The following is a 25,139-nucleotide window of genomic DNA, read 5'->3' as shown; positions in this document are numbered from 1 at the left end:
ATAATGTTTTCTTTCCTTTCCTGAATAAACGTGGGAATAGTATGATACTAAGCATATTCTGTGATGATACACATGGGCTCATTTATTTCAGATAATATTATTTCCTTCCTGTGTCGAGTCATTGCCAAGAAAATAAAGTGAAAGATTCTATTCATAAGAGAATGAATGTTCTTACTTGATAAATATAGATAACTCACATTACAATTTATTCTTGGAGTCCTTCCTTTTCTCATCCATTCATTAATACATAATGCATTTCTGATTTTTTTCTCATTAAAAGCCATATTTGGAAATCAATTAATGAACTAAACAAATCTGCAAAATTGTTTATAAAGGCATAAGAAAAACTCTTTGGTACCATGATATGAACACTAGAACTTTTTCTATTCCAACATGATGACAAAAATGTTTCTTTCTGTATCATATCTGAATGGAAATTATTTAAGCAATTTTGTCAGTAATTAGCAAATGGTATTGTGAATTCATTTATTTAATCACGGACAACTTAATGTAGGCCACTGCATTTCTCTCTCTACTTTGTTCTGTTAAAACCAAAAGCTTAAAGAGAAATGAGTTCCTGAGAATCTAAATGCCTTCAAGAAATTGAGGCTAGCTGGCTCAGAGTGCCTTCTACAGAGAAGCAGAAGGAGCCCACAGCCGGGCCATCCACCGGCGTGTGAGAAGCAGCTACCGATGTGTCATCATTCATAAAGTACCACTAAATATGTGAAAAGCTCAGAACAGAAGTCTCTGCTTTCACGTGGCTCTAACCTAAATTCCTGCCTGGAAAACTGCAGAGAGGATATTTTACTTCTTACTTTCTATGATGTATAGGAAATTGTTATCAGTGAAAACTGAAAGGGGAAAAAAAAACAGGATTACAAAGCAAAGCAATAAATTGGCTGTGACAGAGAGAATTTATCTTACCATACCCTTCCCCAAACTAAATATTATCACTTCTTGAATCCTTATCAATTGGTGAGTGGAAAACGGTGGATCATCTATGCTTTTATAATTGCAAGGCCCAGGAATTATTAACTTCAATGCATCCTGTCTCTCATTCCCTTCCTTTCTCTCTGTTTCAACTGGTCCCTCATGAACACTCCCTCTGTCCCATCCCAGGCGGCCCTACAGTAGTGTTTTAAGATCAGTAGTCCCACAACTCCCTTGATCTTTCACAAAGCATTGCTGCAGAAGCCTCTCTTTCTCTGCCACGCGCTTCACCACACTTTTGAGCTCCCAGCATCTTTTTTATTTCCCTGTTTATACTTTTATAGGGAGAGGGCTTCAAACTACATGTAAGTTGTGTTCTCCATTGAGTTTCAGACATACATTGCCTGTTTGTAAAGTGGTGAGAAGATCTGCTAGAAGTCTGTGCGCATAAGGACCTGAAAAGCCTTCCACTTCAAGAGAAGAGTTAGGAATGACAATGCCTTAGTTGCCAGAGGGGAGAGAGAATCTGACTCTAACAAGGTAGTTACTGACAGCCTATCTCCTTGAGTCTTAATGGTAAATGGTAGTATTCAGGATGAGAAACTAAAACTCTGTTTACCAGGAGTTCTGTTGGGGCACAAACAGCAGAGATGTAGTGCCTATTCAGCAAAATGTAATAGCCAGAGGCGAGAAAGTTACTTGTGAAACATCGCCTTCACAACACCATCAGCACCTATGGTCTCCAGTAGTTCAGCAAAGGCAGTTCCCTATAAAAGACAGGTCCTGTAACACCCAGTTTAGTGGCTGTGGTGGATGTAGAGATACCCAGGAAGAAGATGCTGGAGCGGAAAGAGAGTATAAAAATCAAGGAAGCTTCATGGAAACCGAATACAACATATACAATTCTCCTTGGGGACCCCCAGAAATAGTTGGAAAGACAGGGAGTCAACTTCACAGAGGTCTAAAGTCAAGGGAAGAAAACCAGGAAAACATGTGTTTGAGTTCTCATAAGAGTGATTATCATCTTGTGCAATTAATATGTTTTGGAACCAAAATTCTATTGTTACCAAAAACATATAAAGATGTAAATTTCATTATACTTGGATTTTAAATAAGGCAGATGTGTAATTCTGAAAAAAAAATTTGTGAGCCAGTTTCTCTACACAGCAAACTAAAAAGGGGCAAAAGTAACAGAAGAGAATATTATTTAGAATGATAAGCAAAGATCAACTTAAAAAAAAACAGATGTTCATTTCATTTTAGGTAAGTACTCTCAAATTTGCATATGTGACTTAATAGTTATAAATCTGCCTGCTATTCATCTGATCAGTATCTACTGGATCTCTCTTTCTGACTCAAATTCTCATTAGCACCCAAAATTTCATAAGATTTTTAGCATGCCACTTTCCATTAAGACTTAGAGCCATTTTCATTTGAATATTCATGCTCTCAATTCCATCTGAAATGAGAAAGTATGGCAACATAAATATTATATATGTAATTGCAATCTCTTGCGGAAATGGTGATCTGTTTTATTTTCTCCTGAAAATGTTAATATTTTACTAAAATATGCCAATTTATGTGTTAGAAGAAAAATACAGATTCATCACTGAGAAAAATATCTGCAGCATCATCTACCTCATAGCCACATGGCTATGCTGAAGAACAAAGGTAACAGAAATCTTAAAGACCACTTTCATCAGCCCTCCTTATGTCTTACAAACAAGAGATGGGTTTACAGATTCAGCACTGGAATGTTAGCCTCTTTACAGCCAGCCCAGCGCTTTCCCCACCCTGCTGGAAAACTGTGTCCCTGGGCTTCCCCACCATAAGTTTCTAGAGTGATGCTTTAAGTGTTTTTCCCTGGGCTCAGAGAAGAAACCAGGTTCTCCTCCTTAACCCCTATCTCTGTTTCACTATTCTGCCCAGTCTTACACTTTGCGTTAAGGCACATTCTCTTCTTAGCTGTTGAGTTGATATTAGGGACAATTCTCCTCCAAAATGCAGGACAGTGAAGCCAAAACTACAACTTGTGACGAGGACTGAGAAATCACTCATTGCTATCCTTCCTGTCCACATTTGAGGTTTTATCTCAAATTCTTCTTAAAAGGAAGTATGTTTTCCTCATGCAACCTAAAATAATTCTTAACAGCATTTGAACTTTGTGACCTCCTGCCAAACTCCATTCTCGTCATTAGTAACTGAGGAAAGCTGACCACATATCACTGAATAAAGAATTTCCTCTAGGCTTCAGACCTCTTCTTCCACTCAAATAATATGGGTCTTTTTCATCTGCACTCGAACACACTACTGCATGGGTAAGCAAATATCGTGAAAGCTCTAAAGATGTGTATTAAGTAGGGAAGGATTTCAATGTTAACACTGAAGAGTGAAGAAAACTTTAATTTTTCCAGGTTCTGATCATTACACTCACTGTCAAATTTCTAAGAAATTGACCAAGTACCTGATTTCATACCCGTTCACGATGAAGGAAACTGGAGCAGCAAAACTGGAGCTAATAACATGATAGAAGTGAAAGATGAGCCAAAGAGAAGATCAGGGATGAATTACAGCAAGGCCGTCTCACTGTATCTGGTTGAGTAAGTGTGAGAATGGGAAATCCCGTATCAAGTTCCATTTTCCACTGGGTTGTGTTACATACAGTGCCAGGAGCACTTGGCGGACTTAAGAAAGCTTCCATTGGCTTTATTTTCGTTCCACAACAGAAGGGAAAGAAGATACTGTCAGAAAGTGCCTGGGCATCTCTGAGTTTGTGTAAGGATGCAGGAGAGGCATCAGGCTGTGTATTACTGTGGTTGAACTTCCCACCAAGACCAGTATTGCAGGCGGTATTTCTAAAAATGCAAGCACTGAGGCCGGCTGATAGTCCAAGCTCTGTCTTCATTCAAGTAGATACTACAACTTTCAGCCCTGTCTACAGACCAGAGTTAGATTTCATAATACCCAGAGGTTACCAAATTACTTGTACAACTTAGAATTTTTGACATTTTCCACTTCCTTCCCAAATTTTAAATATGTTAATGCTATTATTTTTATTCCTTCTTTAGTTGATTTGGTTCTTAAAACTGATGCTTAAAATAAATTCCTCATTAATGAGAGAAAAAAAATTAAAGAGAAGGAACTCTCAGATGTATACTTCCTGGCAGGATTCAGTCCAGTGGAGTTATGAGAGGTCTGTGATTTAGGACACCCTGAAGTACCACTTGAAGGATACATAGATGCATGATTTATAGGGTCTGGGATCTGGGAATCATAGCTATGCCCCAGCAGAGACATCAAGATGGCACTTTTAGTGGGATGTTACAGGAAAGCACTGGACAGTTATAGCGGGGTGGGTATCTGTCAGAAGTTCACAGCTGAAAGTGGTGGAAGGGATTTTAGAGTTCAGACAAGGGAGGTGACCAGGGAAGCTCAGTGGATTATGTAGGCCCTCACTGTGAGAGCTTCCTTGACCAACATCCCTTTACCCTTGGTTTTTGTCCACTTCCTTTACACAGCCTGTCTTGCCAACAGCTAGAGGAAACGACCCTGGGAACACAGAGACACTGATGAGTGGAAGTCATGGTGGCAGCGAGACCAGGTTAGGTTTTAGTCAGGCCATTTAAGTCTCAATGGAAAGATTTTTTTTTTTTCTGCTCAATAACACTTTCACACCAAGTGAACAGGAAGCAGACAAGTTCAGTGCAAGTTCACTTTCCACCCTACCTCTTCCCTGTGCCACGGTTTAAGACAGGCTGAAGGACCTAAACTTGGTTTCACATGACACCCACACATACTTTGGCTCAACTGTAAAGCGAGGTCGGCAGACAGCATATAAAACATGAAATACAAATCAGAGTTCTTGTGGATGTGTTGCCAGGAGATCTCATCACTGGCAAATTCTACCTCTCGGGACTGGAATCTTTGGCTCACCTCCGCTGCCTGCCCCAGATGGCCCATAGGTGGGGAGTGTGGGACCTTCCATACCACGGCATCGTGCTCATCACGTTCTCAGTGACAAACAGTGAAGTGACTGTGTGACAGCAAAAGCAGATGGGAGTCATAGTTTTAGTCATTTCCCATATTTCTCCATTTTTTCCAAGCCAAAAAGACTGCTGATAATATTTGAAATGAGATGTCAGTGACCAGCAGGGATGTCATTTCAGCAGCAGTGATGGAACAGGGGTGAGCAAGGCCAGCTGGACGTGACAAATGTCAGATCAGATCAATAGTCAAGTCATACACACGTTAAAGAGAAAAGGCAGCAAAGTATAAGGAAGACGGTAGATATTTATATTTGATGAGCCCACACCAGCATTTCAAAGCTTCCTGACACACAAAAGGACTTCTACGGCCAAATGAAGTTGAGAAAAACTGGGTTAAACAAAGACTGATGTCTTTGTGCAGGATTTCGCAGAGCCTTCAGGATGCTACTGTGCACTACAGCTCTCCAAGAAGCAATTTTACTATCAATTGACATTTCTTTCTGTTCCATTATTTTAGGTTCTACTATTTATTCGAGTAATGATAGCACTAAAAGACAAAACAGATGTTAAAAAATGGGAGACAACATGAAGCAACTAAATTTTGATCTACTAATGGAACAATAAACCATCATCCCTATAAGTCAGTGCTTCCAAAAACAGAAAGTAATTCCTGAAAAGTGCTGAACATGATTAAGTAAAGATTTGTGATGTAAAAGAACCCGGGAAAACCTGCCAAGGAGATTAACTTATATGTAGCTTCAGACAAATTATGTAATGGATAAAAGCTCATAAATGGGAATGTGATTATTAGACTATCCCCAATAATACCTATTTTCTCATTAACTCATGTATCAAGATGCTCACTTCCTTTGAATAGTCACTGATGTCTCATTTCAAATATCAGCAGATACAGTCTTTTGGGTTTATTTTAAAAAATATAACAACATGGGAAACAGACTACCCATGAGATCAAAAAATAAAAGGTCCGTGAACATGCTGTATAATATACTTTTGAAAACTTGAACATCTACAGAAGGAAATATGAGTAAAATAACAAATTTTAAGTAATAACAATTTATTCTCTTGAAAAGAAATGGAAAATGTTTTCATTCCTCTTAGCAAAGAAATATTTTTAGGAGTGTAGATAGACCTGAATATTTTTCAGAAGTTTTTGCTATTTAATATATATTGCAAACTGAGACAGATAAGCCCTTGAGGTAAGCATTAGTGCCTTAAATATGTGTGCAAGCTGTTAAATTTTAATTAGGCAAATTTGCTTCATCTCTGAAATATGAATACACTTACATATTCAGTTAACAGAATAATGGCGTGAGATTGGGGTGTGGACAGAGAAGAATGGCTGGCTGTGAATTTTTGATGTTGTTATCAAAAGCAAATTCCTGGGAATTTTTAAACTCATTTCATGGTATCGTGGAACATGAGAGTTGACTAGCTCTCTTAAACATACACACAGTGTGTGTGTATATGTATCTGTGTGTGTGTGTACATGTGTATATACATATGTGCATATGTGCTTCTTGGTTTTTTCACTTAAACTTTACTGGAGGTCAAACCGTATCGATGCATATAAAGCTGCCTAACGAATTTTTTAAAATGGCTACTTAATACTCCATTGTATGGCTAATTCACAGTTTACCTAACTGGTTGTCTGCTTTTGAACACTTAGATTTTTATTGGCTTCTATTTTTGTTTTTGCTATTACAGAAATGGGACAAAATATGTCTGTATATACTTGAAAGTTTGAGTATGTCTGTATGATTAATTCCTAAAAATAGAACTGCCAAAGCAGAGTCTGTGCATTTTTAAGTTAGCTAGAATTGTTAAAAACTGTCCTTCAAAAAGATTTTTATGCCAGGACCAACTACACCTAAAAGGGCCTGATTCTCCTCCTCTGTACCGGGCTCTATTTCTGGACTCTAGCCTGTTCCATTGGCAAGTACCACACTATTAAATTGCTGTAACTTTATGGTCAGCTTTACTTTCTCTAGGGCAAGTTTTCTGTCCTTATTCCTTTTCATTCTGAATTGTCCTGGCAATTCTTGCATGTTTATTTTCTCATATGAAATTTTGAATCTGCATGAATAGATCTAAAAGCTTAGAAAGAATTAATAGCTTCATGATATGAAATTTTTTATTCAAGAGTAGGCTATGTCTTTCTATTTATTCACTTACTTTGTGTTTTCAGTAAATAATGTAAAAATTATATTTATGTTGATCTTGTATACTTTCTTTTTATATTATTCCTAGGTATTTTAAGGGACATTTCCTTCCAGTGTATTATTTTCTAGCCAGTTGTGTAACAAAATTCTTGATTTGGTTTATTAATTGTAAATGTTTTCCTTAGTTCTCTTATCAGTGAAGCTTTTTAGTTGATTATCTTGAATATTCAAGTATATGATTACATCTTTTGCAAGTAACCACCATTTTACCTCCTTCTAATTTTATACACCTAATTTTTAAAATGTTATTTAATTGCATTGACTAGTATCTCTAGAACAGCAACAAAAAATGTTAGACTCTATTGCCCATTTGTAGCCAAACCCCCTAACAATATTACATTAGTAAATATCTAGGTGGTGAAATATTGTCTTTCTCTCCCACAATGATGATACTTTTCTTTTCTAAAACTTAACATCTTAACTTGGAGGAAAAAAGAAACAGAGAAGCAGTTCTTTTTTATGTAGAAGTTTTATCCAAATTGTTTAGCCAAAACAGTTTTGGTAGTTTAAATTTAAAGTTCAGTGTCCATAGAGAAAGCACAAATCTTAAATTTCCAGGAAGCTAGAGAAAACCTCTGGCACTTTTGAATCATTCCATTAGATTTTAATGAGTCTCCTTTATTTTTTCAGTTGCTTGGATGTCTATGCCGAGTGCTGAAACAGAGAGCTGCTAGTGTGGCAAGATAATCAAGTGAGAAATTATTTTCCACTGTATTCTCAGAGATATAAGAAAAAAGTATTTTTTCCCATCCCCATTTTAGACAATAGCCAAGCTTGAGATCCGAGCTGGTATTCCCTAACACAGAAAGTACCTTATGACTTTGGTGTTCAGGGGTGAAAACAGATGTTGTGAAGCCATCTGAAGGCAATTCTTCATCCAGGTTTTGTTTGGAAATCTGAATTCATTAAGAAAGGCTGAGGGGGGTGGGAAGGGACTGAGATTTCAGAATGTAGAACAGATAAACAAGATTGTACTGTGTAGCACAGGGAAATATATACAGGATCTTGTGGTGGCTCATAACGAAAGAGAATGTGACAATGAATGTATGTATGTTCATGTATGGCTGAGAGATTGTGCTCTACACTGGAATTTGACACAACATTGTAAAATGACTATAACTCAATAAAAAATGTTTAAAAATAAAAATTTTTTTAAATTAAAAATAAAGGATTAAGACAAAAAAAAAGATATGCTAAAAAAAAAAAAAAGGCTGATATTGATACTTGAATAGAGAAAAAAGAACCTATTGGAGAGGATGAGTATCCTAAGACCGGGAAGAGATTGACTTGGGAGGGGCATTCCATCCTATAGCAAAGATTCATACTCCACTTCCGTGAAGCACACGATGGCGAATGGCTGTTTAGCCTAGTTTCCTATAAAACAGAGTCCAGGGCAAAGATTAAGGTAGTAAAACTTTACTTGGGAGATGCAAGCCCAGGGCAGTGAGAGTAAGGAAAAGAGGGAGAAGAGGCATAGAAAGATGTGAAACAATGTCATGCAATGAATTACCAGCTGAATATTGCTTCAGAAATCAGGAAGTTATTGTAGGTTGTTCAGCAGGCATGTCCACTTGGCATGAAGGTCTTCTCCAGTCAGGTCTGCAAGGAGAAATGGCACCTTATAGCAGTCCACAAGAACCAAAAAAGACCAGTAATTGTTCTTGGCTTCCTCCTGTCTCCATTTCTCATTGGTCAAGGTTCACCTCATAGGAAGGTAACTCCCTGAACCTCTGGGTTTCTCCTCCAGCCAGGCCCTTGGTGATGCTCACAAAATCACATCCTGTATCCTGCCGGATGTGGATATTTCATCCAAGCCTCAGATACAGGGTCAACAAGGTTCACGTGCCACACTGGCCAAGCAAGGTGAAGGAGGAGGTAATTGGGAGAATTGGAAAAATCATACAAGGTTTGTTACCATAGAGTGCAGGGTTGGGCCTGAAGACAGCAATGGTAAAGACAACTGCCACTGTGCTTTGATCTCATTTTTCACACAGGTCTTTGTATGAGCCTAGGGATGCAAACCATGACAACTTAGAGACTGGAAGTTCCAAATCAGATTGAATTTGATACTTTTGAAGTAAAGCAATGAGACATCTCTTATCATTAAAAGCTAGGAAGGAAATTCATTATCAGTTATAACTAGAAAAAAATATAGCATAACTATTGGCATATAGCAAGTGCTCATTTAACTAATTCATATTATTTCAATTCCCCATTAACCTTCCAAAAACTAAGGGTCTAAGGAAAGTAATAAAGAATTTTGTTTAAAAAAAAGAATTTTAATAAACACACAGACATAGAAAATAAATTATGGTTACTAGAAAGGAAAGTGGGGGAGAGGAATAAATTAGGAATTGGGGAATAACAGATACACACTACTGTATATAAAATAGATAAACAACAAGGACCTATTGTATAGCACAGGGAACTATATTCAATTTCTTATAATAAGCTATGGTGGAAAAAAAAATCTGAAAAAAAAATATGTATAACTGAATCACTTTTCTGTATACTTGAAACTAACATTGTAAATCAACTACACTCCAATTTAAAAAAAAAAGAAGAAGAATTTTGTTGACTTTTCTCACTTTGAATTTGGCTGAAGGGAGCAAAAGATATGATGAAAAGAACTTAAGCTGTCTGTGTCTGTTGCCATCCTCACCTTCGTTTAACTTTGAGATGTTACTTCCACTTTCTAAAGAGCAATGTCTTACCTCAGATTCCACCAAGAACTTAATACATGTCAGACATTGTGTTAAACATTTTCATTTATTTTATTTGATCCTCATAACAATCCCTTGTGGATGTATTACTTGACTACATTTTAGAGAATATAAGTTTAGAAACTGGGATCTTAGGCTAAGTTGCTCAAAGTCACATTGCTGATAAATAGCACAGACAGATCTTAGAGAAGACAAAAATGCTCCCAAATAATCAATTATTAATGTTTGTGAAATATCGGAGTGAAGATAGCACTAAGAACTAGACAATTTTCACTTAACCTGTTATGAACTTCAAGAAAAATTTAATAACTTTGTACCCAATATGGGGTTAACCTTATGGAATTCCTTTTTCCGCTCAATGAGACTAGCATTTTTTTTTTTAAGAACAGCACCAAATCACGGACTTTTTAAATACTTGAATTAAGAAATCCATCATCTGGAGATGGGTAAGCATGCATCACAACCAGACTCAGGAACTGCAATTTTAGAATTTGATCAAGTTAAATGTTCTCTATTTGCTGCAGATAAAAATGGCCTTAACAAGTGAAACAGTCACATCTTTTCAGCATGCCTCCCTATTTTTCAGTGTTTATTGTACCAGTGTCTTATGTCATATTATGAACTTTATTGCAGATACTCATCATTACTGGATACTATGCCGAAAATGAGATTTTGTTTTCTTCTTCCTCATTTGCTCAGAAAGGGCAGTCAGAGATACGTGAATGGATCTGAGCACCACAATGAATCACAGAACACAGAGACTCTAATTAATATTTAGCACAACTGGAGCAGGTTGCATCTGCATAATTACCTATCATCATTTTTGTATGTATGTGTCTCACAACTTTGATGTGACACAGAGCAGTCACTGGAATGTTTTTGTTATTTCAGAAAAACGTCTTCAACTGTGGTAAGAATGCCTTGGAAGGCGGCTTAAAGAGATGTCCTTCAGGAAGAAGCACTTGACCTTTTAGAAAGAACAAGAAAAGTTTTTCATTTTTACATGTTTGTCTGGACAAACAAAGGGCATTACTTGTCAGCACCAACTTTATTGCATATTCTGTTCGCCATAGAAGGTTTTGAACAAACACAGGCAAAACGTGCATGCATGCACTAAACTCAACAGATCATTCTGTTCCAAATCCATAATAAGAGTAGCTCCTACTCACCTAAGGCAATTTATACCCAATTGTCCAAATATACACAGAAATCCAACTTCTATCTGATCCCAGGGTCCTGTTATATTCACGATAAAGCCAAGAATCTGCTTTTTTTTCTGTTTTTAATTTTCTGGTGAGTATTTGTCATGCCTGGTATGGACACAAAAATATGTGAAAAACAAAGAAGTAAAGTTCTTCAAAGACAGAATCAGAACTTTGTTTTGATGTTGCCTCTATGGAATAGCTGGGGAAATTTTTCTGTAATATAAATCTGATGACATTACTCCCCTGAGTGAAGCCATTGGATGGCTTCTCACTTCTCATAGCTAACCAGACTCCCAGCTGACTTCTGGCTCTGTGATCCCTTGAGTTAACAGTCCAGCCATCCTGCCCACCTGATATCCCGCCACGCACCATGCTCTTCCTTCCTTTTTGTCCTCAGCATACAATACCCCCCACAACTGTGATGCCTTCTTCCCACTTCACTGGTTAAATCCCTTCCTCTCCTGCCTGCACAGAATACAGAGCACTTACTTGCCTTTTGATCTCCCAGTCTCCCTTATAGGCCTTCCCTTGAAGGCAAGAACTGGAACTTGTACCATGTTACATCCCCAAGGCCTGGCTTCATGCCTGAACTATAGTAACTTCTCATTTATTGAGTGAATGAATGGAAATCTTACTATCCTCAAACTATTTATAAGTGATTAACGTGTGACAAGGCAATTGTTCAAGTTTTTATTAATCTGTGACAGACTAATCACATGGTATTTTCAGTCTCCACTCTGAAGGATGTTGTAGGTTGATTTGTTTGACATCAGTTATGATGAAGGATGAGCAGTCTGTGTTTCATTTCTCAGACTCTCCTGGAGTAAAGCATGACTAGGCATATGACCTTGAGAAGTTATTTCATCTTCCCATGCTGGAATGTCCTCATCTGTAAAATAAAGATGCTTATAAACCTTCCTTCACAGTGCTGTTGGGAGGATGAAACACTGATAAAGCATGAATTATGCTTAGCACTGGGCCAGGCGTGTAGTAAAAACACCATAAATGTTCACCATTGTAATTAGTGCCTATCACACACAACTGACTGCCAATAAGTCTTGTTTCACTTGGAGGTCTTATTTTACTCTTCTTTCTCCTCATTTCCTTTTCAGTGGAATGATAGAATTGAAATAGACCATCTCTAAGGTCCTTTTAGCTCTAAAATAGGTTGTGAAATGTGTCCAGAGAACTCTGCATTTGTAATAACCCAGAATGAAGGACAGCAGGGTGGGAGAGGGATGTCAAGGATGGCATTCATGGATATAAACATACTCCAGGGAAGGAGTACATTCCGAAACATTTTCCAAAAGATCAATTAAGAGGGACTGAGGGCAGGAAATATGATCAAACAAACAAAAAGCACTGCATTTTCATTTCTTTCGGTCAACTGTTTCAACTATCAGAGAGGAGATATCCCTCATGATAACTTTAGCCTTTGTGTATCAGTAATGCCAATTCCATGCACAGACAGAAGCAGACAATAGAACAGCTGGTCTCTAGCCTACCTGGAAGCAGGAGAAGGGATCCTATTGCCCAACTTACTTACCACTGTCTAATTAAGCTGAGTCATTTAGGATTGCATTTGGCTGCATGGAACAGAAACCAGCTAAAGCAGCTTAAATAAACAGAAGACTATAGATCTCATTTTACAAGGATGCTCAAGGTGGACAGCCCAGGCCTAAGACAATTGTTCAAGGAACCAAGCTCCTTCTATACTACACTTTGTCATCCTTAACATGTGACCTTTGTCTTTATACTCACTGGACAGCTGCCACACCTTCAGACATAAACTTCTCAGTCCAGGCAGGAAGAAGGGGAAAGGGCAAGGGACAAAAGACACATGCCAGCTGAGATTTTTTTCCCCTTTTATTCTTAGAAAAATTACAGTTTTATTTCCTGGAAGCTCCACCAATGACTTTCATTGACCAAAATTGGGTCACAAGGCCACTACTAGTTACACATAATTCTGGGCACATTGCCACTCCAAATAAAAGCATGGAATTCTTTTACTAAAGAAGATGGATGAAATAGACTTGGTGTAGGGAACCAGCATGTCTGCCACTTGCCTCCTAGTCAATAATGTAAGTTAGGCTTGACTAAAACACAAAGAAACATAATATACATGTTGTTTGGCGACAGCTGAAATTAGATTAAGAGAAACAGGCTGACAACAAGACAACTTATATTGTTCAGAAATTAATCAAGGTTAACCTTCCTTCTCCTTCTTCTCCTTGGTCTCCCTTCCATCTCCTGCCCTCTATCTAAAAAGAAAATTGTGTTTAGCACATCAAAAATCTTTTACCACTGAGCCAAAAACTTTCCAAATAGATTCCCATGCCATGTTATGTAACATTTTTCAAGTTAACAACTTTCAAGTTTTTCTATTCATTTTTATCAGAGATTCATAACATATTTCTCTGTTAAATTTGTCACATTGTTTCTCAATTTCTTTTTTTCTTTCTACTGTCTCTATTCTGAGGGTGAGAGAAGTAAATGTTCCAAATTATTAGATCCCTAGAGATTCCGTATTGTGAAATCCACAATTACTCTTTTGTCTTTTCAATAGTCTGTGATACATAGTTTAAAATACAAGATAGCTCAGCATAGAGAATGTGCAGGCTATATAGAGGAAACCTCTAGAAGTAAAACCGTGTTGACTTAAAAAAAAAAGTGAGAAAATATGAGAGCCAGCAAGTTTCCTACATGTAGACATGCATCTAACTCAAAATATTTGTACAAGATCATCTAGGAGATATTCAAAATATAACCAAAGGAGCTAGACCTAAATATCCAAGGCTCTAAATTTTCTAAAACAAAAAAAATACCCAGGAAATTCAAAGCCAAAATTCTTGTAGCAAAAATTGCCCTTGGACTTGGAATGCCAAAACAATATCATGAAAACAGGAGAAAAGTTTGATGCAATCTACTGAGAGATAAGAAGAAAATGTAGCACTTTAGCCTCATATTTTGGCCCAATGATTATTTCCAGATAACTTAAGGAAAGTTTTCTGTGCAAGTCAGATTCTCTAGATTGTAGGGATTATCCAATAGGCGCTAAGTGCTTCTCTACACAATCACTGAGATAATACACATGGTGAAAGGGTGATAATCACGTAGGAATTTGATCAGAATTTTAGTCTGGGATGAGGAAATATATTTAATCATGGTTGCAAATCAGTCAGTTCCATTAATACAGAAAAATGTTTTCAGGTTGATAAGAAGACAAAGCAACCTATAAAACCATAGTTCAAGACCCGAACAGATGCAAGTTACAAAAGCACTCAAACCATTCTCTGCAGTCTACAGCAAGACAAACAGGTACCTGAGCAGCAGGAAAAGTGTGCTCTGACCTCATGCCTTCGAGGACGAAGAATTGTTTGCTCTTGTTCTTATTCTTGCTGTCATTGCTGTTACTGTTTCTTAACCTTTGAATGTTCTCTTGCATTGCTGAGTAAAATGTTTTTAGTTTCTCATTCCATATTCTGGAGGTAAAGTATACCTTCTGTGAAAATATAATTAGCCAAGTTCCAGGATCAGTTAAAGAAAATTAATGACACATTCATCCAGACCACACACCAGTATGGTTGGCTGAAAGCAGCATCAAATGAATCAAAGAGCTTACTCTGTTAATAAAAGCAGAGAAAAAACAATGGAAGCTGATACGAAGCTACTAGCCCAGTGGAAGGGATACACTTAGGACCAAAAGAAATGCTATCTGTTGAGAATAAAAATCTGAAATCATTTTTCAGTTGGCTGAAAAAATAGAATATACCAACATATGCAAATAATAGAATCTTTCCTTGCCTACTATCAGATTCCCCCTCTAAAATGTAGCAGTTTATGTTTTAAACTGTGTAGCAATATCAAGTCTGCACTGCCAACCTATTGATGCTCTCTGTGAACGAGACTGTATTCATTACATTTCCCAGCTGCCTTTGCAGCAAGGTGGAAATGATGTGGCTATGTTCCCACCAATGGGGATGTAAGTGGAAGTGGTATGTCCCTGATGGTCCAAGGCAATTGAAGTGTTTGTGAGTCATCCATACTCCCTCTCTGCTATCCATGTGGCTAGAAGCAAAGCCCTCCAAGATGACAGAGTTTCAAAGTGAAAGCAGCCCAAATCCCTGAGTCATTGTTGGAGCAGAGGCTCTGAGCTGACCTGCCTGGCTTGTCTCATCTTGTGCCAAGAGCAGGACAGAGTTGAGCTGCAATTAGGTTTGAATTTTCTTGGGTGTGTTCTCATATTTCTTTTCATTTAAAGGAATGAATCTTTGGTCACACTGGTGAAAATGGAAATCACTTTTTTCTTTTCTTTTCTGTTTTTAAGAAAAAAGTAAAAGAAGCCATCAGTTTGGCAAGTGAAAAAGCAGAGTAAATGCTCTTTGTCTTAAGATGATTAAACAATAATCATTTCTTCCTTCGATGACTGAATTAATAGCAAGACTGCTCACATGTGAAAAATTGGTACATGAGTTCATTTAACAAATATCTATTAAAACTTGCTAAGTGTCAGGTGCTGTTCTAGGCATTTGGCTCATGTCAGAGAAGAAGACAAATAAAGACCCCTGCCCTGAAGGAGTATTCACTTCTGTCAATTGCCAAATTATCTTAAATCAGTTCCTCTTTTAAAAACACTCATTCTCGTGATCAAATAGTTTTTAAAAAGAAGCAATTTTGTGGGGGAGAGTATAGCTCAGTGCAGAGTGAGTACTTAGCATGCACAAAGTCCTGGGTTCAATCCCCAGTACCTTCGTTGAAATGAGTAAGTAAATAAGTAAACCAAATTACCTCCCCACCAAAAACAAAAACAAAAACAAAAAAAGAAGCAATTTCTCCATATTTTTATACTCAATATGCTCTTTATCAAATGGCATCACCCACCTACAAAAAGACAACTTGCTAAATATATGTACCTCTTGATTTTCTATGAGATTAGAGCTTTGGCTCTAAAGAGTTACAACAATTTATATTTGCTGACCAGAAAGTCTTTAAAAGTGAGGCTATTGTTGGTTCCCACAGGTGTTCTTTCCCTTGAAGATGGGATAGCAGCAAATGTTGTTGAAGAAATTAAAACAAGTGGGGAGTTTGGGAGACTGGTTATATGCCTTCCTTATGGACACTTAAAGAAGGAAAACGAAGATATTTCTCATTGTAACACACTACTTTGCATATTACTGTGAAACTTGTCAGGTCACATTTTAATGTTCTTAATAACTTCTTCATCTTTTCGATCATAAGATGTAACATCCGGTTACCAAGCTTGAGTATCTGCTCTCTTTCAATATGGAAGGATTTAAATTATCTGGTGAGTGACTTCAGTTATTGAAATTGGCTATCTATTAAGACTGGAATTCATAGAATCACTTTTCTCCTTTTTTGAGTAAAGGTAGATTTATTTAGAGACATACATACTGTATGGAGTATAAGCTGTTTCAGAAGTCAAGAGAAAGGCCACAAGTTGTGGGGTTGGGTGCTCAGGTTAAAGTAAAAGTAGACACATGCTCCATAGACAGAGTGCAAGCCGTCTCTGAATAGGAGGGAGCAAGAGAGACCCATAGAATTGCTTTTGACTTCAAATGTTAAATCCTCAGAGACTCTACTTAAAAGATCAAGAAAGTGAAAGAGAGCAGTAGAACCATTGATATAACAGATAATTCTGAATTTTGTATATCGGGGAGCAAAATTTGCCACCCCAAAATGTCTCTTTGTCATGTTGACTATTTGAGCTGATAAAAATCAAGTTCCAAAGGACTCATAAAGGAACTTTAACTTTTCCCCTAACTGCCTAAAAATTTTTAGACAGAGGGCCCATTCCATAATAGAGCTATCATCAGAGATACCTGTAAAAAATATGGGCTAAGTGTGGTGGGAGAAACTCAGCAAAGCCTAGGGTTCAGAGTCTACTCTGTGTCCCATTGTTTCTGCATGGCCCAGCAAACATTTGTTTACCAAACATTTGTTTTCTATCTTCATGTGAATAGCCTGCCTCCCCTTTGAAGTCCCAAACCATTACTCCCAACATCTTTCTTTATCTTTAGCTGAAGATGGTATTTAAGGTGAGATTTTCAGCCATTTTGGCAAATTACTCATTTCTCCTGTGTCTCTCTCCTGTATGTTATTTACTTTTGTTTGATTTTCTCCTGTTAATCTGTCTCATGTCAGTTCAATTCTTAGCCTAGCCAGGAGAACCTAGAAGGGTAGAGGAAAATTTCTTCCTCCCCTACACGTACATATCGTTTTGAGGCACATTACTATTTGACTTAATTTTTATAGATTGATATTAAGATTAGTAAGCAACTGAATTCAGGTAGTGTGTGTGTGTGTGTGTGTGTGTGTGTATTTGTGTTTTCCTGGGGATTATGGCAGGAAGTGGATATTGGAGGTAATGCTTTCCTAAAGTGTGGAAAATAGCAAGAAACAAAGGCTAAGTAAAAAGGTTATAATATTAATAGTCATAGCCATCATGTATTAGGTGTCTGCTCTAGGCCAGGTACTTTATATATGCTATCTCATTTAACTGTAAATATTTTTCTTACTTTTTGGATGAATAAACAGGACTCAGAGAGGCTAAACAAGTCCTAGACTTTAAAGCATCCAGCTAATAACAGGTAAGGCTGATATTTGAATCTTGGTCTGACACTTTAGCCAACATACTTGCACATATGGCACAAATCCAGTTCCCATAAAAGAGAACTCAAAACTGGGTGATTGTCGATGGTTGCCTGAGGGTTTAGACTTTGCATCAGACAAGGGTGAAAGGCAGTGTCACCATGCAAAGCTGAGTGACGGGTAGCCTTGCAAGCTGGTAGAGAAGGAGTAACTGGGTACTACAGGTGTCCAAAGAGGAGACCCAGTGGGATAGAATTAAATAAAACTTGAGCCATTATTGTTATGGCTTAACTCTTTGAGTCTCTAACCTCCTTAAAATAGCAGCCTATTCTCTCTTAGGAAGACGCCGGCCCCCTGTGCCGCTCTGAGCCCTAGGGCTTTCCCAGGGAGCTCACAGATAAAAACAGGCCTCTCCTTTCATCTGAATCCCAGCATTATAAGGGAACCTAAATCTGCTCAACAGGTTCTGAAGATGTAAGAAGCCCAGCGACAGCAGGACAGTTGACCTCATTTTTCAAACTTGATTCAGAATAACCCTCATCGTTGTCTTCCCCTTGACGCTCGCGGGAGCAGGAGCTGAAGATCCAACACCATATATAACTACCCTCTCCTATCCAAGAGGCCACGATGAGCCCCCGTATTAGGAGGCAAGGGTTTCTACAGCATTCACTGGAATTTGAAGGACAAATTAATTACCCTTCTCTTCCTACTAAGTTCAGAACAAAGTGAGAAACATATAGAGACTTCAACTGGAAGATCAGAAGGTCAGTTTTATTGCTGATGGAGCTGGATGGAAAACAAGATTTGGACCAATGCCAAAGGGACTTCCTAATATGCAGCCTCACTAAGCCCACTGACTTTCCAGACCTGTTTGTTAGAGCCCAGGGTAGGTTTCCTGCCCCCACAGGCAGAAACTTCCCAGGAGCTTTGTCAGATGGAGAAGAAAATTTCCACTCCTTGGCAGGGCATTTGCAAAGGGAGAGAGCAAAAGAGGCCGCCATATGCAACAAGTGGCCTCTGCCCCCATATCTCCCTTCACAGGAGGGTCATAGATGAAAAGATTCTTGCTCTCTCATCAACTAGATAAATCAGTCTTCCTCCCATGGGAGAAGTAAGTGGTATAGAAAAAGGCCAAAGTTCAGTGTCTTGCTACACAGTCTATCCTTGGGCCAGGATGGTCACCTGGAAGCTTCCTGGAAATGTGAACTCTCAGGCCCCATTCTTACTAAATTACAATCTATGTTTTTAAAAAATCCTCAAGTGATTTGTCTGCACATGAAAGTTTGAGAAACAGTGCTTAACAGAAGGCTGTCAAAGAAATCCCAGGACAGAACAAAAGAATTTCCCCAGTAGAACCTTAAATGGGATGATCAGGGGAGCCAAAGACCATCTTCAGTATTCCATAGTGAAGCTTCACTTGATGTAGGTAACATAAGATTTTTTTTTAAATATTTGAGATTTAAAACTAGAGCTATAGTTTCAATTATCTCAAACTATATGAATTATGTAAAATCCTGGACTGCTTTTAGTGAGCCCTTGCCAAGGTAAAGACAGAGCAGAGACAAGGACGAAAGCAACAGAATATAATATGATTGCGCTTCTTCACTTAAGAGTTCTCAGTGTCAAGCATTTCAAGACCTGAGCGTCACCATCAAATGGAAGAACCTACATGACAAATCCTGCTTGGTGTCCATCATGTGGAGAGCTCTTGTGGTCTACTTCCAGCTTCACTGAATCTATACTGTGTCATCTTTATTTTACAGATAGCTCAGAGTTGGAAATAAAAGTTGAGAACTCTCTTGATGGCAAGTTTAGTATTTACTGACAGATGTTGCCGTATATAAGTGAGTCCCAGTTATTTACTCAGTTCTTTGATAACCCAAATATTTTATTTACTGTTCTACCCTATGGAGTGGTCAGAGATGCAATCCGTTCTGTGACTTTCACATGCATATAGCCATAAACAAAGACTATTTTTAACCATGTTTATTGGTCTCCCCCTTAAATGTCAGTGGTAAATTTTTGCCAGCAAAAGGCTCTCACCTCATGGCCACAATCTGCCCTTGTGTTTGAAACATTTCAACCTCAGGTTGCCAGGGTTGTTTTCCTAATTCCTTGTAGGGCTCAGCAGAAGACACCCTGCTTTGCCAACAGCACACTCGACTCCCTCTCTTGAAGTCTGTACTACTTGTGGGCTATTAGCTGATCTTTCTTCATGACTATCAATGGCACAAGGTGATAGATGGTTGGATGAAGTCTTCATGCCTGGTGCTGCCTATTAAAAAGAGATTAGAAAGAGTGTTTAGTTGATAAGAAGGGAAATCACTAACTCTTGCTATCCAGAGCTGAACTGGTATAAACTGGCACATTCCAAATGAGCCATTCCATTTACTTAACATTCCTCTTGGCTCCCAGTTAAGTGTTCAGAACATTCTAATATTGCTTATGGCTCTTACCTACAAAGTCCACTAAAAACCATTCAAGGACTGTGTACCCAACAGCATACGATGCATAGCCTTTTTTTGCTAACAGTATATATTTACGCAGAACCTATCAGCGTATTATCTCAAGATATATTAGCAGTAAACTATTTTAGAAGCACACAGAGGAGAGAAGATGGATATGTAATTTTGATTTACTAAATGCTTTTTCCTCTTAAAATGAAAGTATCAAAGGCCTGGAATATTGGGGGATAAAATCATTTTCCTTATGTGCTGTTCTTTCCATGTGAATCTTTGTTCTGAAACTAATTTCACCTTAGAAGCTGTATCAGCATAGCACAAAGAAAATTTGATATTTATTCACCAATTATCTGAGTTACGGGATCAATACAGGCTGTATTGGATAACCTAAGGCCCAAAGAGCCTTTTGAATGGTGATTTAAGTCAGCTACCGAGGAAATTTTTAAAATGTTGTCAACTTTCCTAGCTGGAATATGGTGCTAAATTATATGTACTAGTTGTCTGGATTTTTCTGGGGAAATTGTCTATTTTTCATTTCATCTTAGGTTGTGTAAAACAGTCACCTACACCAAGTTGCTCTAAAGTTTGAAAATGATTGCTCATAATACTCAGATAATTCTACTTATGGGAAAAAACTATTTTAACAATAACACTTTGAGATAATGCTTCCATTTATTTGAATAACTACTTCACTAAAGCTAAGATGTCACATATTTTAGTGCCATTTCTTGCTGGCTTTGTCGGCAAACATTGATATAATGGTTTCATTTAACAGTACATTTGGAAGAAATCCCCCCAAAATGAAAAGCTGCTTTTATTATAGTCAAGCCCATTTATAATATAGCAAACCATTACTAGTAATGCTGGAGGGATAATTCAGAATGCTATGTCTGAGCAGAACTTTATTATAGCTAAGTGTTCTACATCCATTTTTTTCATTTGCTTTCCACAATAATTCTGTGAGAAAAGCAAGTCAGGTAGCACTGTTCCTATTGTCTTACTGTCTGGGAAACAAGCTCAGAAAGGTGATAAGACCTGCCCAAAGTCATCCAGTTAATGATGGATTTGAACACAGACCCGGGCCCTCCCTCTGGCTCTTTGTCCAGTTCTATGCAGTTGTGATAAAGGATAAGGGAGACATTTCTTACATGAGGACTGCAAAACCCCAAGAGAAATGAAAACATTCTAGCTCTGCTCTGCAAATTTCCTAACCAGATTACCAAGGAATCTTCTTTAAGACAAAGTAGATGTACCAAAAAGAGGACATTTAGGATGTTTATAATTCAGTTAAAAAAAAAAAAAAAAAAAAACTCTTATGTGGCTTTTTAACATATAGATTTACCATAACTTAGGAAAATAATACCTTACACTTACACAACTTTTTACATTTCACAAGGTAATTGTATATAAGTTATCTCACTTAAGGGTCATGAGAATCCTATTCGTTGATACACCAGATGGAGAAACTGAGTCTCAGAGTGACCAAGTGACTGGCTCAAGGTTTCCAGATGGCAGAGCTAGGGTCAGAACCCTGATACTCATCAAGGATGGTGTGCTTCCCACTACCCCATAGCTCATTGTCCCCTAATATAGGGTGAGGCCTAACAGAATTAATTTGGTTCATGCCTCATTCTATGATTTTTCTTGTCACCTCTTCAAATTTTGCTTGTGCCACCAGGAGACAATAACTAAACACCACATTACAAACCTGATATATGAAAAAGTTCAGCAAGGGGAGTTTAGCCATAGATACTGACTGCTTCCAAGGCACGGGCTATCAGCCATACTTTCAGTCCTCTGCACTGAGAGGGAGTCATCATGACCCTCTGCTCAAAGAAGCTCTTCTTTGAATCGTACCATAATAGACAATTTGCTGTCCTGTTTTTGGAGACAGCCCAAATCTGATACCCATCTGAGAGGGGGAATTTGGAAACACAGAAATGTCTTCAGAATTAATTTTCACTGATGAACCCATTAAAAATGCCTGACTTAAAAGAGTGATACTCGAGAGAGATTATCCACATCCTAAATTTGAGTTTCATTTCTTCATTCTTTAGTCACAAAATGTGATCTGTGACAATTTACAGCTGAGAACAATTTACAAAGTGACCAAAGAAGGTAAACTTATTCAAAACAACTTGTACCATGCTCCAAAATGATGCTGACTTAGACCATGAGGAGAAAAATGTTTGCATCTCAAGATATAGAAGTGGAAGTTTCCAGATATTATCTTCTCCACATATAAGGATATTAGGCAAACAAGATTTAATCAAGGAATGTGAAAGAGAACACATTTCAAATGTCTTTTCCATCTTATTTTCCAGTAGCCTCAGCATTCAACAAGAACATTGACTGTACAGACGATAAACTTGTTAATCACTTTTCTGCAATAAAGCTTATCTCTGTCAGTACATCACTCATTCAAAAAGTTCCAATGTAATAACCCTAATATGGCTTTTATTCTACTCGTAATCTTAATTATCAGTTTTACTGTTCTGTACTCAACTGTCAGTATACAACTTGCCCTAAAAGCATTTTTGAAAATTATAATCTTCTTGAATTTTGAGTCATTAAACTTGATGGGAATCTTGGATTTTATTAAATTTCCTCAAAGCTCTTTTCCCCTTCCTAATGGTACTTGTTGGCTTACAGCATTGTTGGTATTTAGTCTCATAGTGTTTACCACCTCTTCAGACCACTTTCACAAGCAATTTGGTTACAAGACAACCAAGTCCTGGCATGCTGTGGGCTGCTATCAGCTTCACCAAATTATGTATCAGGGGAAAATGAAAGCAGGAAGCATGTTGCTTTTTTTTCATTTAAAGAACAAGGTATTTTCAAGTCTCTCAAAGTATCTTTCATTCAATCATCTATTCAATGATTTATTCATGCATTCATTGAGCACCTACTATGTGCCAAACCAGACTCAGCCCAGAAAACACAACAGTGAATTAACTATAATTTTGCCACCTAAGCCCCCTACACCATCCTGCACTGAGACACTATTTTGCAAAAAAACATTCAGTCCTTTGAAAGAGAAAACAGTTAATTATGATGCAAGTAAGTAAGCACTAGTAGAGATATGAGCAGCCATATGACTAGAACAAAATTCAGTTGAACTTGCAATATGATCTTAGAATACGTATATACTATATATATATGCAGTGTGTGTGTGTGTATATATACACACACACATATATATCTATATAATCTCACACTCCTACCCGCACCTGAAGAATTCCAAGAATGAAAGTTATAGGTTTGCTCTATACTCTCTGATCCTCAATGTCTCTACCCACCACCATGAAGTTAGATGCCTTCATTTGAGGATTTCTCAGAAGAAGATACTACTAGAAATCTTCTTGAATGATATACATGGCTGAACATTTTTGTTAAGATTAAGCAAAAATATTTATTGATTTTACTTTTTTGATGCAGAAAATAGTCAAAAGCTAAAATCTGCTAATTTTGTTATGTGTTTTCCTGTTCTTTTATAATGTTTGAAATTTCTTACATATGGCAAAGTCTCCTATTCCTTTTTAAAAAATTGTAAATAAGGGAAATCTAATTTAAAATTAAAATTGTTTCATCCAAATGTGTTTTGTAATAACTCAGTTTTGTTTGAAGGCTGCCATTCTTTGTTTCTATGAATTTTAATATAAGATTAGAAATGACAGCAAATGTGTGTGTGTATCTATATGCATGTAAAATCTTACAAAAGCAGGAAGGTGTATTGTAATACTTGGTCAAATTCAGTGCCATGAAGAAAATACTTAATCTGGGTAGTGAGCTGGGTTTACCCAAAGTTTAAATAAAAGCCAGCCTTAGCCAATGCTTGGTTCTTTTGATCATCTTCCTCATCTTTATCTTCCTCCTTCTCCTCCTCTTCCTCATCACCACCACCACCACCACCATCATCATCATCATCATCATCATCATCGCTACCATTTATCAAAATTTTGCTAACTCCAGGCATTATACTGGATACTTTATACATAATCCTCACGACAACCCCTCTAGGAAAATGATACTTAAGTAAACTGTCTATGCAGCTAGCTAGAGGGACAGAGCTAGGATAAAGTACATCTAAGTGTCAGGCTATTCCCACTAGTGTGTTAGCAGAGGCAGAACCACCCTCCAGCTCAGCCTGGTTGTGGGACAGCCCACATACAGGGCTGTCGTGCATGATTCCATGGAAGCATTGTGCCATCCGCCCCACAGCCCGGCACTCACATGACCTCAGCCTTGTGACTTGCTTCTGCATCAGCCAGGGCAGCGCGACAGTCGTCCAGGGGAAGAGGAGCGTGTCCTCAGAGGAGGTCATCTTTAATCCTTCAGTCCCTTCTCTGTGCCTCACCAGTTCTTGCATGAGCCCTCGTTTTCCCTCTAACTGGGTTCTTTCTTCCTCTTACTCACTTTTTCAAAGGAAGCTTAATTTTGCAGCTCAGACGCTGTCATTTAATCGGAATCTACGAGGTAACTGCAGATGGTCAGAAGGTGCCAGGGGTGGTTTCTACTGGCTCCTTATCCCCAAATCCTGGAACAAATGCTGCTGCCTGTTATCAGAGAGCAGCTCAGTGACAAATTCCATGACTGGAATTAAATTGCTTTAACTTCACTACAATTACTTCTTCTGTTGGGGAAAGTATATTCAAATTACGCAGTTTATTGGATTTTTACCAATCTCATCACTTAGGTACCTTTGTAGAATGTGTGCTAGATATGAGGTAGGAGCTAGGGAAAAAACATGCTGTTTCTTTCAGTCCAGATTTTAACACTGAAATTATCAGCAATTTTTCTGTCTGAAAAAAAGTAAAATCTCAGTAAATATGACCCAAAAAGAAGGGAAAAACTAAGTTTTGTAAGTTTCCTGTTCAAGTCACATAGCCATTTTCAAATATATTGACTAACTTAGAAATCACATTTTTAATATTTACCGTGGGCAAGATGATCCCATGTTAATGATGTTCCTATAACCCCA

At 37.8% G+C, this 25,139-nt stretch overlaps 1 long non-coding RNA gene across 1 annotated transcript; it reads right to left on the bottom strand.

Annotated features, from left to right (window-relative positions):
• Positions 1–7,671: 7,671 nt before the first annotated feature.
• LOC105092026 (uncharacterized) lies at positions 7,672–24,680 on the bottom strand. Its single transcript, XR_010381231.1, has 7 exons — positions 24,392–24,680; positions 19,740–19,971; positions 14,410–14,589; positions 11,052–11,976; positions 10,694–10,849; positions 9,075–9,167; positions 7,672–8,758 (listed from the first exon to the last, which is right to left on the bottom strand). It is a non-coding gene; the product is annotated as an uncharacterized LOC105092026 (long non-coding RNA).
• Between the last annotated feature and the right edge of the window lie 459 nt (positions 24,681–25,139).

Source organism: Camelus dromedarius, chromosome 6 (assembly GCF_036321535.1).
Source record: "Camelus dromedarius isolate mCamDro1 chromosome 6, mCamDro1.pat, whole genome shotgun sequence".
NCBI classification, from domain to species: domain Eukaryota; kingdom Metazoa; phylum Chordata; class Mammalia; order Artiodactyla; family Camelidae; genus Camelus; species Camelus dromedarius.
The sequence above is the reverse complement of the archived record's forward strand: the minus strand, read 5'-3'. Positions and strand labels throughout refer to the sequence as shown.